Raw genomic sequence first — 10677 nt, forward strand, 5'->3', positions numbered from 1 at the left:
TAAATAAATAAGATGGATCCCTGTCCCCAAAGGAGCAAGGTGTTCCATAACAAGGGGGCTGCAACAGAGAAGGCCCTCCCACGAGCCGGGGCCCCACGTACCTCCCCTGAGCTGGGAACACTGAGAAGGCCCACCTGAGATGACCTCACAGGGCAGCTGAAGTTGGATGGGAGAGGTGGTCCTGAAGGTACACAGGCGCCAAGCCTTGAAGGCTTTCTTACTGCCAGTGCTGCCTTGGGCAGATTCAGTCCCTAAGTGCATGCAGCCCTTAACCTGTACTGGTAGGGTTTTCAGGGTCAGCTTACACACTATTTTTGTATTTTATTTCAGAATGCCTACAGTAACTATATGCTGTGCATGAAATAAATAAAAAGATGCACCAATTGCCTTCAGGCTTACCATTTAAGGCACTAAACACCCAAGGGAGGGGGAAAGGTAGAGGCAGACTGAGAATTAAAAAGTCAAGCAGCAAGTTTTTAATAGGCACTGGAAACAAACACACCAACAGAAGGTGCCAAAGAGTTACCAGGAGGTAAAGAGTTGTAGGAACAGCAGAGATAAAATGTGCAGAAAATACCAGAAAGTTGCAATTTTGGATTTACAGAGGACAAGAGCACCAAAGGAGCAAAAGAAGAGGTACTGGAAGAAAAAAGAGCTGGTATCAATTGAAGCTTCCTTCCTGGTTGAAGCTTCCTTTCTGTTGAAGCTTCCTTCCTAGCAGTTGAAGTGGCGGGTGGGGGGGGGATACAGACTGGGACCATACTAGAAGCAAAGCCACCCTCCCCCCACCTTATGGATATGGACTGGATATGGACTGGATCCATATCAGGCCTTCTGGAGCTGCTATTAGCAAAGAAAAGTTAAGCTCATCAGAGCTGATTGTGCTTTTAATGTAACATATACTACTTTGTCTCAACACAGGAGAAAAATAACTGATTTCAATACACTCACAATTCCTCACATTCCAAACTAGCAGCATACATCATTACTCTAAATGTAATGGTGTGCATCAAATGCTCCTATTCAGTGAGATCAGCAGTAGGTAAAACTCAAAGTTCAAGATACTCCTTGTAAACAAATACCTTGACGATCTGTTTTTACATAAATGAACCATCCTAAAAACTCTGATCATCTGCTTTAGATGAAGCTTAAGGATGTTTGGTATGTAATGTTACGGGCTAAAATAAATTTCATTTATGTATTTAATATGGCTTTTCAATGTTATTGCTAGGTTAAATTACAATTAACAGCACTTTCAATCAAATACACACTTTAGAAATGTTTAATAGTCAAGTTCAGTCTGAAGCCAATTAAATTTTATTGGTGCTAAACCTAAATATACAGCCATGTCCACAATCAGTTAAGATGGATGGCTGGATGGAAGACCAGTTTTTAGCGGCCAGTTTTTGCCCCCAATCGGCTTACCCGTGAGGAAGCCAGCTCAGGTACTTGCCTCAGACTGGGGCTGTTCTGAAGCTCCAAGAGGCGAGACTCTTGGCTTTCACATAAGCCTGTCAGTTGGAACCTGCCTTTCACGGGAGCATCAGCTCAAGGCCCTCTTGACCACAGTTCTAGCCCCAGCTCCTGCCCCTCTGTTCTGCTGCCTAGCCCAGATGCCCTTGCTCCACCTGACCTGGCATGGACAACTTCACAGGAATTTGGTCTGACCTGTGTCATCTTGCTGGACACCTACTGTATGCAAAAGATTCTGCTGGATAGTCTGATTGCTTCTAATCCAAATGTACTGGCAGGATTAGTATGGGAGGGGAAAGCAAGTGTCATGCAAAACCAGCAATTGCAGCTGCAATGGCCCCTGATGGCGATCAAAATAAAAGGACTAGATCAATTACTACAGAACTTCCGATTCCTATTTGATGGCCACAATTTGCAGAGTTCGAGTACAACAGAGATGGAGAAGGTAGACTCTACCCCTATAAGTGGGTTCACACACAATGTGGCACTTGAGGTCCATGCTCTCTCTTCCTCCCACCCCCACATGCATGCCTGCTGCATTTGTAGGTTAGAATATGCTGAGATTGGTCACGACGTATAAACCCACTAATCTCAGCATATTCTAGCCTACTTGCTGCAGGGAACCTGAGATCTGTAACTGTGCACTGAAGTCAGTTATAGATCTCGGATTCCCTACAGCAAGTAGGTTAAAATATGCTGCAGTTGGTGGGTTCATACATCACAACCAATCTCAGCTTATTGTAACCTACAAATGCAGTAGGTGTGCGAATACACAGGAATAGGAGAGGGAGCATACGCTCCTGTACTGTGGGAGCTCATGCAGCCTTCAGGTGCTGCATTATGTGTGAACCTGCCCTATCTCTCTGAGGCTCTGTCCTGTTTGCCTGGCATTGGTTACCAATTTTGTGACCTGCCTACATCACTGGAGCCCTATTGATGTGGAACTCCTTTTTTCCTCTTTATGGACATAGCAGGTGCTTCTTTTACTGTCACAGGAGAATCAAGTGTCTGGAAGCAACTTAAACAGATTTTCTTTTTTACTTTGCTTAGATACTTAGGTTTCACTTTGATTGCTTCTGCCTACTGCAATAGCCCAAAATAGTACAGGCATGGCAGAACAAAAGTTTTGTTCTTTGACATTGGCTATGTCACAGGCATAATCCAATAAGTGCTCATGACATTTGTACAAACCCATGCTACTCAATTCTAGCACTCGTACTAGTAGCAGAAGCTGTAGGTTAGGGAAATTGCAATGCATTTTCCCAGCAACAAAATATTACTGGAAAAATGTATATACCCACAATAGAAACATTTTCTTGAGGAAAGGCACTTGGAACCCTACTACTACTACAACACTCCTACTGTGCATAAAAAACCCCATTCATCTGGAGAAACAAAGAGGAAACAGAAGCAGCAAAAGCAGCCGGTGGAAGACAAGTGGTGACCTAAAAAGAAAATGGTTCACCAAGCAAAGTACCAATAACAGATTATTGTGGCTTCTCAAAGACCCATAAATATGAACTTTCATCCTTCCTGCACAATTAGTCAAGCCAGGATGAGAACAGGTAATCATAGGCCTAGCAAATCTTGCTGAATATCACATTTCGTTCAGTGAAGGCAACTGCCACAGAGTTGGAGAGAGGCTGGAGAAGTCCACTCTGACTTTATAAGATACTCAGAATGTTTAATGTATGCTTTGGCCTAGTATGTCTTGTTTCCCCTCCTAAATACCAGGTTGGGACCATGGAGCAATGGGGGTTCTTTGCCCCCACCACAGTCCTGATCCAGCACTGCCATAGTAAAGTAAAGGTAAAGTGTGCCATCGAGTCAGTGTCAACTCCTGGCAACCATAGAGCCCTGTGGTTGTCTTTGGTAGAATACAGGAGGGGTTTTCCATTGCCTCCTCCTGCATAGTATGAGATGATGCCTTTCAGCATCTTCATATATCACTACTGCCTGATATAGGTTTTTTCCATGGTCTGAGAAACATACCAGCAGGGAATCGAACTGGCAATCTCTGACTTGCTAGTCAAGTCATTTCCCGCTGTACTATTAGGTGGCCATAGTAGAGTGGCTAAAAGGTGAGCTGTGGCCTAGGAAGTCCGCAGTTCAAATCTTGCCTCAGTCGTGATAATCCTAGGTGACCTTAGTTAAGTCACTGGTTCTTGGCTTCCCTATATGCAACAACATGGGGATTTGAGAAGTGCTCAAGCGCTGAAAAAAAGCATTATATCATATTGTGATGCCCGTTTGACAAGGTCATCTGGGGTGGGGGGGCTCTGCTCCAGGTGCTGACAATGAGGGAGGCTCGGTTGTCATGCACGCGGGGCAGGGCCTTCTCTGTTGCTGCCCCCAGACTCTGGAAGGCTCTCCCAGTGGGCATCCGCTCCTCAGTCTCCATCACATTTTTTAGAAAGTGTGTGAAATCTTGGCTTCTTACCCAGGCTTTTATATGATTGTTTCTATTGCTGCTGCTTTGTATCTTTTATGGTTATATTGTGCTTGTTTTTAAATCTCTAAATCACATCTGTATTTTTATATTCTAGCTAGTATTTTAATTGTGTGATTTTTGTAGTTTTAACTTTGTGTGAACCACCGTGAGATTGTTTTAATGAAAGCTGGTAGAGCTATTTAACAATAAATAAATAATAATATGCCCATTTACATCACAGGATTGCAGTGGATTTGAGAAGTGCTTGAGCACTGAAAAAGCATTATATAAATATTATGTATTATGTATTGAGGTCATTCACACAATCAAAAACCCAGGTGTGTGGAAGCAAGATAACAGGGAAACCTGGGTAGCTCACATCTCCTCTGGAATGGAGAGTGTGCATTCACATATCAGCCAGATTTACCCTGAAGTCCCTGTGAGCTATCAGGAAGCACTTTACACACAATTCGAGTTTTTAATTGCATGTTAGATTATAATCTGATTTATATCCAGGGTATAAAAATCCTCTTTTTGCATTGTTTTTTGGGGGGCAACTTCAAACTCACAGTAAACTCACAGTAAAGCCTGCTGTGTGAAAAACATCCTGGGTAGCTGTTCCTCCTACCTTTCTTCCACCCATTCCCTTCTACCCTGGTTTTCCCCTTACCTTGCTTCCACACAACTGAAAATTGAGAGTACACACAGCTCCCAAATCCAGGAAGAACACAGTTTTTGATTGTGTGAATATCCCCAATATGTATTATTTATTATTGTTATTGTTGTTGTTATTGTTCACAGACCCAGTGCAGCACAGAATGACCTAGCACTAAGCACCTCTGCAAACACTAGCAGAATGATCATACCAATGGTTGATCTGGTTGAGTATATGCAGAGGCGTAACTATAGGGGGGGCAGGGGGGGCATGTGCCCCGGGCGCCATCTTTTCTGGTCACGTGGGGGGCGCCGCCATGACAAAAAAAATTCTTTTTAATTTCTTTAAATTTTTTTTTGTTAATACAAATGTTTCGTGCTCAGTGCAGCAGCGCTGCAGCAGTCAAGGGAGCGCGTCGGCGCCCCCTCCCCCACAAGCGGTCCCTTCCGTGCCGCCCGCGCCCTCCCCATTGCTTTGCTGGCACCTGGTGGCCAGTCAGTGGCCTGGCTTGGCGGCGGCGGCGGCAGGCGCTTGTGAGGAAAAACCTAAGTATAATGTAGTATGTTGGGGGGGTGCGGGGGGCGCGGGGGACGTCATTTCAGTGCTTGCCCCGGGCGCCGTTTTCCCTAGTTACACCTCTGAGTATATGGATCCTGAAGCATCACGTTATAGGTATGGGTAGGTTCAACTGCACAAGTCATGCATGATCTCTCTCTCTCTCTCTCTCTCCCTCTCTCTCTCTCTCCCTCTCTCTCTCTTCCACTCATAACACTAGAATGAAACCTGCTGGCAGTAGGTTCAGGACTAACAAAATTAAGTGCTTCTTCACACTATCCACAATTAATTGATGGGATTCTCCCCTAACATTTAAATGGCTTTGAGAGAAGCTGGAAACAAACACATGAAGAACAGGTCTATCCGTGACTATTATCCACAATAGTTCAATGGAATACCTGTGTTCAGCAGAACAGTAAATATCAAATGCTAGGCAGGGGGACACAACAAAGGGAGACTTTTGTCTTCATGTCCTGCTTGTGCATCTGGCTGGCCACAGTCAGAAAGGGAATGCTGAACTAGATGGACACTGGATCTGATCCAACAAAGCACGTCTGGTGTTCACAACTTATCCATGGGACTGGGTCTATACAGAAATACACTTTGGGTTGCAAATCCACCAACTACTGATGCTAGTGCAATCCGTGCAGATGCAATCCATAACATAAGCATACTTAAACAACTCCATTTTAAGTGCTTTGTGAATGAATTTGCCCAAGTTCAGTGGCATTGATCCAACATGACCTGGTTAAAGCGATAACAGTGAAACATTGGGGCTAAAGGCAATTTAGGCCAACCACTGGAGTCCAGCCAAGTACTTCAGCTTCACTGGATTATGGATCAGGCTGTACATCAGTTTGAGCAGTGACAACTTTTTTGCTTTAAGCTTTTACTACATTAACTCTTGGACATTAATTGGAGCAGACAGCTGCTGTGAGGTTGCAGAACAAAATCCACTACCTTCCAGCCAATATGTCTGGGGGATGTGGGTCCATTAAAAAAGGAGAATGGCTCTGGGGCTCAAGCCTACTTCCTCTAACCCAGAAGTTCTCCTTTTGAAAGTTCTCCTTTAATCCCAGATATGCAGAACAGGCTGTGGTCAATTAGGGCCACAAGGCAGCAAATCTGGATTTTCCATAACATGTAGGGCTGGTTTAGACATCATGCAGAACTTCAGTCAGTGCCAGGCTCCATGTCTTGTCACTGAGCCTCAGCAATGTGTGCACCCCACCCCCACGTGAGCATCTATTTCCTATTTAGGTTAAAATAAATGGAAACTGGTCACATCACCTGAAAACCACCAATCTTGGCTTATTCCAACCTTCTTGCTTCAAATAATCCCAGATCTGTACCCAAGAATTGGGGTACAGATCTCAGGTTATTTGAAGCAAGTAGGCTAGAATAAGCCAAGATTGGTGAGTTTGGATGAGACAGCCAATCTCATCTCATTTTAACATAAATAGGCAGTAGACGTTCACACAGGGATGGGAGAGGGGAGTATGTATTCCTCCCCGGCATCTTCAAGAAAGGGCTGAAAGAGATTCCTGCCTGCAACCTTGGAGAAGCCGCTGCCAGTCTGTGTAGACAATACTGAGCTAGATGGACCAATTGGCCTGACTCGGTATATGGCAGCTTCCTAGTTTTCTACCTAAAGGCCTTTGGATGCCCCCCTCCCTGCAAGTTAAGCACCACACACACACTGTGACACGCGCAGTATTTTTAACACATGGGTTCTTGAGGGCACAAGCAGCAACTCAGCTCACAAGAATGTAAGGACATAAAACAGGTCTATTTATGCAAATATGCATTAGCAGAAACATTTCAATGCACAACTTCACATATTCCCATCCCACATATTTCTTTCCCCCTCCCTGCTCTGTCTCTAAAGCAGAGGTCACACTCAGCCACCCTGTGCAGTGTGGTGCAGCATGGTGACCACATCACCTGGGACAGACTAAAGAGGATTGCTGGGGGGGCAGGGGGTGTAAGTCCAGGGGTCAGAGCACCTCTGCTAACAATGTTTTGTTTTTCACCATGTCCATATAGTTCTTCTGCAGCAAAGACACAGGTTGGGGAGAAGAAGAAGGCAGGGGGCCCAGGGACACACCTTCACTTCTTGCCGCAGGGCCCACTTCAACCTTGCTATACCCCTGGTCTGGACCAGCCCAGAAGTTCTACAGAGAGCTAATGCCAATGGTCCAACTCACTGCCGTCCTGAGGGGTGGGTCACCCTGAGCCCCATGCCACCCCAGCCTTGCACCAGCAGCGAGGAGGTTCCACGCTGGAATCTCCCAGTCCCCAATAAGTGTGTATGTTGAGTCAGAGGTCAGCTGCAGCAGCAACAGCAGCAGGCAGGGGCTGCACTACTCATCATGGAGACTTCCCGCCACCACCGGCTCAGAGCTGGACTCCTGCCTGCCACAGCTGTTACCATCCAATTCGGCCAGGCCGTGCAGCACACTCTGCTCAGCAAACCACCGTGCACCACGGGGCTGACTGAGTTGGAGGACATCTGCTGTGGTGAGTAGCAGCTGCAGCAGTGGTGACATGATTTCCCAGGGCCACCAGCCCAGAGTGCGGCTCCAGCCTGTTGCAGCAGGTCCTTTCTCAGCCAGGCCCTGCAGCACACTCTGCTTGGCAAACCGGAATGCACCACAGGGCTGGCTGCAGAGGCACTCTTGCCCGTGAACTTCTGGGCTGAAGTCCAGGGCCTCCACACCCCCTAGGGCCCCCCAAATCCTCTTTAGTCTGTCCCAGGTGATGTGGTTGCCATGCCACACCACGCTGCACGGGGCGGCCGAGGGTGATCTCTGCTTTAGAGACAGAGCGGGGGCGGGGGGAGAAGCCAGCATAGTGTAGTAGTTAGAGTGTTGGACTAGGACTGGGAAGACCCGGGTTTGACTCCCCATTCAACCATGAAACTCACTGGGTGACTCTGGGCCAGTCATGTATCTCTCAGCCTAATCTACCTCACAGGGTTGTGGTGGGGATAAAAATAACCATGTACATCGCTCTGAGTTCCATGGAAGAGCGGGCTATAAATGTGGAGTGTGTGTGTGTGTGTGAGAGAGAGAGAGAGAGAGAGAAATGGAGATACATTGTTGTGCATTGAAAATTTTCTGCTAATGCCTATTTGCATTAATAGACCTGTTTTATATTCTTACATTTTTGTGAGCTCAGTTGCTGTTTGTGCCATCTAGAACCCACGTGTTAAAAATACTGCATGTGTCATGGCGTGTGTGTGTCTAGGGGGATGATGCTTAACTTGTAGTGGCAGGGGATGGATCCTCCAAAGGCCTTTAGGTCCAGGCTCCAAAATTACCTAGTAGGTGCACCTCTGGCTGGCTGAGTTGGTGCATGACTACTGCGGCAGACAGGAGCTGTGCTCTGTTAGCAGCGGTGGCATGGAGATTTCCCACCACCACTGACCCGCCAGCCCAGAGTGAGGCTCCTGCCTGTTGTAGCAACTGCCCTCCAACTCAGTGGACACTCTTCTCAGCAAACCAGTGTGGCCGGGAATGTGCCACGGATGTTGCAGTGGGCAGGAACAGCGCTCCAGCTGGCAGCAGTGCAGTGGGGGGGGGGATTCCAGGTAGAAATCTCCACACCTGCACCCCCCCCCAGGGCCCCCTCATCTTTGTGCTAGCCTGTGCTGATGCTCATCACCAGCTCCCACTGACCTGAGCCCTGCATCCCCCTAAGGATGGCCCTGCCCGAAGGACACATACTGCTGTCAGACTCTGGGTGTTTCAATTTAGGTCTGATCACCCCTGAACTGGAGTGGGGACAATATTTCCCCCCCTAATTCATTCATTCATTATTCATTCTATTTCTATAGTGCCCTTCCAAAAATGGCTCAGGGTGGTTTACACAGAGAAATAACAAATGAATAAGATGGATCCCTGTCCCCAAAGGGCTCGCAGTCTAAAAAGAAACATCAGACAGACACCAGCAACATTCACTGGAAGTACTGTGCTGGCGGTGGACAGGGCCAGTTACTCTCCCCCTGCTAAATAAAGAGAATCACCACATTAAAAGGTGCCTCTTTGCCAAGTTAGCCAAAGTATGTCCTAAGCAATCTTCTCCACGCCCCCAGCCTGGGTTTGCTACTGGAAGTGAATCTGGCTGGAAGGAAAGTACTGGATGGGGAGGGGGAACACTTGCAGAGTAAAAACAGTCACCCATGCACCCCTTTGGCACTGTAAATGACACACACCCCAGAGGCGGTCTTACCCCTGGACATCTGGTCCAAATCCAGGGCCTCCACACACAGCCTGGAGACCCTCAAATCCTTTTTAATCTGTCCCAGGTGGTGTGGTTGTGTTAAAAATGTGTTAAAATACTGCTGGGGAGCTGGGGGGGGACCCAAAAGCCTTTATTTATTTACACAGTCAAACAGGTATTATTGACTGGTTTGTTTTATCCAGACATCAAGTACTTCCCAAGGACCTGGGATGGCTGAATTTTATTATCAGTGTTGTTGCTGTTATTATTTATTTATTTATCATATTTTTACACCACCGAAATCTTATGTCTCTGGGTGGTTTACAACAAGATTAAAAAGTAAGACATTAATTAAAAACAAAAGCAAAACAAAACAAAAATTTAAAAGCAAGAAATGTAAAACACAATTTAAATTTTTTAAAACAGATATTATTATTATTATTATTATTATTATTATTATTATTATTATTATTGATATCGTCGCAGAATATAGGCTGTTCCCAGTAAAGTTGCTTTTTGTAATTGGCCGATGGTGATTTATGTGGCCCCTATGGTGCTGATGTGCTCTTCAAGTTGTTTGAGAATTGCACCTAGGGTGCAAATTACCACTAGAATTATTTTGGTCTTTTTCTGCCACAGCCGTTCAATTTCAATTTGTAGATCTTTGTATTTGGTGATTTTTTTCTATTCTGCTATCCCCTGGTATTGCTATGTCGATTATTTTCACTTGTTTTTCTTTCTTCTCAACTACAGTTATATCTGATGTATTGTGTGGCAGATGTTTGTCTGTTTGTACTCGGAAGTCCCATAATATTTTTGCATCTTCGTTTTCTACCACTTTTTCAATTTTATGGTCCAACCACTAATTTTTGGCTACAGGTAGCTTGTATTTTTTGCAGATGTTCCAGTGTATCATCCCTGCTACCTTGTCATGCCTTTATTTGTAGTCAGTCTGTGTGATCATTTTACATCAGCTGATTAGGTGGTCCACGGTTTCATCTGCTTCTTTACAAAGGCGGCACTTGCTGTTAGTTGTTGATTTTTCGACTTTTGCTCTTATTGCATTTGTTCTTAGCGCCTGTTCTTGTGCAGGCAATATTAGACCCTCTGTTTCTTTCTTCAGGCTGCCAATCTTAAGCCATTGCCAGGTCTTGCTGATGTTTGATTTTCCAGTTATTCTGTGCAAATATTGACCATGCAGTGGCTTCTTTTTCCATTGTTCTGCTCAGTTCTTGACTTGTTCTTTCTTGTAGGCCTGCTTTGTTTCATTGGTGTTGAATAGTTTCTCATTCTTGACCATTTTAAGTGCATCTTCTTCACTGTTCTTTATATATTCTTC

Source organism: Hemicordylus capensis, chromosome 3 (assembly GCF_027244095.1).
Source record: "Hemicordylus capensis ecotype Gifberg chromosome 3, rHemCap1.1.pri, whole genome shotgun sequence".
Taxonomy (NCBI): domain Eukaryota; kingdom Metazoa; phylum Chordata; class Lepidosauria; order Squamata; family Cordylidae; genus Hemicordylus; species Hemicordylus capensis.